We start from the raw sequence: 5,000 nt of genomic DNA on the forward strand, positions 1-5,000 counted from the left end.
GACGAGTCCGGTGTGTGGAGACCGGAATTGGGCAAGCTGTGCTCTCGTCTTCTGGGGGTGACATTTCTCCCTGAGCGCTGCTGGCATTAGAAAGACCATTCGAAGAAGGGTGAGGGTCGGGGTCGGGGAAGCGAGCGTCAGGTCTCGCCGCCCCGATTTTCCCAACCAAGAAAGCAGGACGCTTGAAACTGCGATGGGAGCTTGGATCGGAAGGCTTGCGATAGCAAGAGATCTAGGCAAGAACGGAAGCTTTCAACTTCAAACCAGCTATGTAAAGCAACCCCTCGCACGCGACATCCATCGTGGCAGGGAAACAGAAACAGAGACGCCGGTCCGGCCGAGGCTGCCCGAGCGGCCCGGTAGACCGGGCCGTCTGTCCGTCTTTAAGTCGAAAGACGACTTTAAATCTAAAAACGGTTTTAAGTCGAAAGTGTGGGTTAGGGTTAGGGTTAGGGTTAGGGAAAAAAGTTATAGGGTTAGGGTTGGGGTTAGAGAAAACAGTTGTAGGGTTAGGGTTGGGGTTAGGGTTAGGGTTAGGGTTAGGGTTAGGGAGAAAAGTTGTAGGGTTAGGGTTAGGGTTAGAGAAAACAGTTGTAGGGTTAGGGTTGGGGTTAGGGTTGGGGTTAGGGTTAGGGTTAGGGTTAGGGTTAGGGAGAAAAGTTATAGGGTTAGGGTTGGGGTTAGAGAAAACAGTTGTAGGGTTAGGGTTGGGGTTAGGGTTAGGGTTAGGGTTAGGGTTAGGGAGAAAAGTTGTAGGGTTAGGGTTAGGGTTAGGGTTAGGGTTAGGGTTGGGGTTGGGGTTGGGGTTAGGGTTAGGGTTAGGGTTAGGGTTAGAGAAACAAGTTGTAGAGTTAGGGTTAGGGTTAGGGTTAGGGTTAGGGTTAGGGTTAGGGAGAAAAGTTGTAGGGTTAGGGTTAGGGTTAGGGTTAGGGTTAGGGTTAGGGTTAGGGTTAGGGAGAAAAGTTGTAGGGTTAGGGTTAGGTTCAGGTTCAGGCTCAGGGTTATCATTCTGGAAATGATATTAGCAGAAGCAATGGAAGAAAGCAAGGAGAGGGAGGGAGGGATAGATATTAAACGGGATGGACGAAACGTAGGGAGCGCACACAAGACACGCGATGAGAAACCACCCGCCCAGAGAAATTCATCTCCGATTTACCGAGAAGACAGGGAGAGCAGAGAGATCGCAATGGATGGGAAACACGACGGGAAAGCACAAAATATCGGCGAGCTGAAATATCGGCGAGCTGGCGAGAGCAAAGATATCGAGTAGATTCAAGAGAGAAAGCGGAATTATTTGATAAACAACGTAGAGATGACCAAGAACAGGAAAGATGGAGAGATGAAAGTGGGGACGGACGACGGGAGGAGAAGAAAGAACAGCCAAAAGAGAGCCAAGTAAGAGAACAAGACGAGAAAGCGTCGAGAGAAGGAGCAGAAGAAGTTGAAGAAAGAACAAAGGGACCTAAGAACGACTTGCTCCACAAAGCAAATAGGTCAGCAAGAAATAAGAATAATTTCCTTGACTAGAAATGGACTGGATTCGGCCATTCGGCAAGAGGAAGGAAAATATGGAATAAATGAGGGAAGTTAAGATGAGAAATGAAAGGCCTACGAGAGGTTCCTCTGGGAAAACTACACCCAAAACTTTGGAGGAAGGAAGATGGCAGAAATTGTAACAAACTTTTCACTTGAAGTCAAGCTTTTCACGTCAAACCAGCTCTTTCAATCAACCCCTCGCAGCCATCCTGGCAGGGAAGCAGAAAACGGAAACACTCCGGTCCGGCCGAGGCCCGGGTAAACCGGTCCCGCCCGAGCGTCCCGGTAGACCGGGACGGCTGCCCGTCACGGACACCCCAGGGCCCCGGCGCGGGCACCGAGGCGACGGCGGAGGTCCCCGACCGAGGCCCGGGGCCCCCGCGCCGGGATCCCGTACATCCATCAAGGCGGGGAAACAGAAACACTCTAGGCCGGCCGAGGCCCGGGTAAACCGGACCCGCCCAAGGCCGTCCCGGTAGACCGGGACGACTGCCCGGCGCGGACACCCCCGGGGGCCGGCGTGGGCACCGAGGGGACGGCGGAGGTCCCCGACCGAGGCCCGCGGCGCCGGAGCCGGGATCCCGTGCATCCATCGTGGCGGGGGAAACAGAAAGGCTGATCCGGCCGGGGCCCCGGTAGACCGGGAAGACTGCCCGGCGCGGACACCCCCGGGGTCCGGCGTGGGCACCGAGGCGAAGGCGGAGGTCCCCGACCGAGGCCCGCGGCGCCGGAGCCGGGATCCCGTGCATCCATCGTGGCGGGGGAAACAGAAAGGCTGATCCGGCCGGGGCCCCGGTAGACCGGGACGACTGCCCGTCGCGGGCACCCCCGGGGTCCGGCGGGGGCACCGAGGCGACGGCGGAGGTCCCCGACCGAGGCCCGCGGACCCGGAGCCGGGATCCCGTGCATCCATCGTGGCGGGGGGAAACAGAAAGGCTGATCCGGCCGGGGCCCCGGTAGACCGGGACGACTGCCCGTCGCGGGCACCCCCGGGGTCCGGCGGGGGGCACCGAGGCGACGGCGGAGGTCCCCGACCGAGGCCCGCGGACCCGGAGCCGGGATCCCGTGCATCCATCGTGGCGGGGGAAACAGAAAGGCTGATCCGGCCGGGGCCCCGGTAGACCGGGAAGACTGCCCGGCGCGGACACCCCCGGGGTCCGGCGTGGGCACCGAGGCGAAGGCGGAGGTCCCCGACCGAGGCCCGCGGCGCCGGAGCCGGGATCCCGTGCATCCATCGTGGCGGGGGAAACAGAAAGGCTGATCCGGCCGGGGCCCCGGTAGACCGGGACGACTGCCCGTCGCGGGCACCCCCGGGGTCCGGCGGGGGCGCCGAGGCGACGGCGGAGGTCCCCGACCGAGGCCCGCGGACCCGGAGCCGGGATCCCGTGCATCCATCGTGGCGGGGGAAACAGAAAGGCTGATCCGGCCGGGGCCCCGGTAGACCGGGAAGACTGCCCGGCGCGGACACCCCCGGGGTCCGGCGGGGGCACCGAGGCGACGGCGGAGGTCCCCGACCGAGGTCCGCGGCGCCGGAGCCGGGATCCCGTGCATCCATCGTGGCGGGGGAAACAGAAAGGCTGATCCGGCCGGGGCCCCGGTAGACCGGGACGACTGCCCGTCGCGGGCACCCCCGGGGTCCGGCGGGGGCGCCGAGGCGACGGCGGAGGTCCCCGACCGAGGCCCGCGGACCCGGAGCCGGGATCCCGTGCATCCATCGTGGCGGGGGAAACAGAAAGGCTGATCCGGCCGGGGCCCCGGTAAGCCGGACCCGCCCGAGGCCGTCCCGGTAGACCCGGCCCTCTCCCCGTCTCGGGCACCCCCGGGGTCCGGCGTGGGCACCGAGGCGACGGCGGAGGTCCCCGACCGAGGCCCGCGGATCCGGAGCCGGGATCCCGTGCATCCATCGTGGCGGGGGGAAACAGAAAGGCTGATCCGGCCGGGGCCCCGGTAGACCGGGAAGACTGCCCGGCGCGGACACCCCCGGGGTCCGGCGTGGGCACCGAGGCGAAGGCGGAGGTCCCCGACCGAGGCCCGCGGCGCCGGAGCCGGGATCCCGTGCATCCATCGTGGCGGGGGAAACAGAAAGGCTGATCCGGCCGGGGCCCCGGTAGACCGGGACGACTGCCCGTCGCGGGCACCCCCGGGGTCCGGCGGGGGCGCCGAGGCGACGGCGGAGGTCCCCGACCGAGGCCCGCGGACCCGGAGCCGGGATCCCGTGCATCCATCGTGGCGGGGGAAACAGAAAGGCTGATCCGGCCGGGGCCCTGGTAGACCGGGAAGACTGCCCGGCGCGGACACCCCCGGGGTCCGGCGTGGGCACCGAGGCGAAGGCGGAGGTCCCCGACCGAGGCCCGCGGCGCCGGAGCCGGGATCCCGTGCATCCATCGTGGCGGGGGGAAACAGAAAGGCTGATCCGGCCGGGGCCCCGGTAGACCGGGACGACTGCCCGTCGCGGGCACCCCCGGGGTCCGGCGGGGGGCGCCGAGGCGACGGCGGAGGTCCCCGACCGAGGCCCGCGGACCCGGAGCCGGGATCCCGTGCATCCATCGTGGCGGGGGAAACAGAAAGGCTGATCCGGCCGGGGCCCCGGTAGACCGGGAAGACTGCCCGGCGCGGACACCCCCGGGGTCCGGCGGGGGCACCGAGGCGAAGGCGGAGGTCCCCGACCGAGGCCCGCGGCGCCGGAGCCGGGATCCCGTGCATCCATCGTGGCGGGGGAAACAGAAAGGCTGATCCGGCCGGGGCCCCGGTAAGCCGGACCCGCCCGAGGCCGTCCCAGTAGACCCGGCCCTCTGCCCGTCGCGGGCACCCCCGGGGTCCGGCGTGGGCACCGAGGCGAAGGCGGAGGTCCCCGACCGAGGCCCGCGGCCCCGGAGCCGGGATCCCGTGCATCCATCGTGGCGGGGGAAACAGAAAGGCTGATCCGGCCGGGGCCCCGGTAAGCCGGACCCGCCCGAGGCCGTCCCGGTAGACCCGGCCGTCTCCCCGTCGCGGGCACCCCCGGGGTCCGGCGGGGACACCGAGGCGACGGCGGAGGTCGCCGACCGAGGCCCGCGGCCCCGGAGCCGGGATCCCGTGCATCCATCGTGGCGTGGGAAAGAGAAAGGCTGATCCGGCCGGGGCCCCGGTAGACCGGGACGACTGCCCGTCGCGGACACCCCCGGGGTCCGGCGGGGGCACCGAGGCGACGGCGGAGGTCCCCGACCGAGTCCCGCGGCCCCGGAGCCGGGATCCCCTTCCGCCCCGCCGGGGTCGCCGGGCCCCTGAGCGGTGGACCGGCGGCTTTCCCTGGCCGGGGCCCGCCTGCGCCAAAGTGGAGCCTTCCCACCCCGGTCTACTCCGAAGGGTGCGAGGGGACAGAGTCGGCGGGCCCGGCCGGCGTCGGCATCCGGGGCTCCCGCCGTTTCCCGGCCGCCGAGGCCCGGAAGCCCCACGTCGACGGGGATCCCAAGGCCGGGTCCGCC

The sequence above is a fragment of the Pituophis catenifer genome, unplaced genomic scaffold, assembly GCF_029215685.1.
Source record: "Pituophis catenifer annectens isolate HBS135680 unplaced genomic scaffold, rPitCat1.0.hap2 SCAF_80, whole genome shotgun sequence".
In the NCBI taxonomy this organism is placed as follows: Eukaryota; Metazoa; Chordata; class Lepidosauria; order Squamata; family Colubridae; genus Pituophis; species Pituophis catenifer.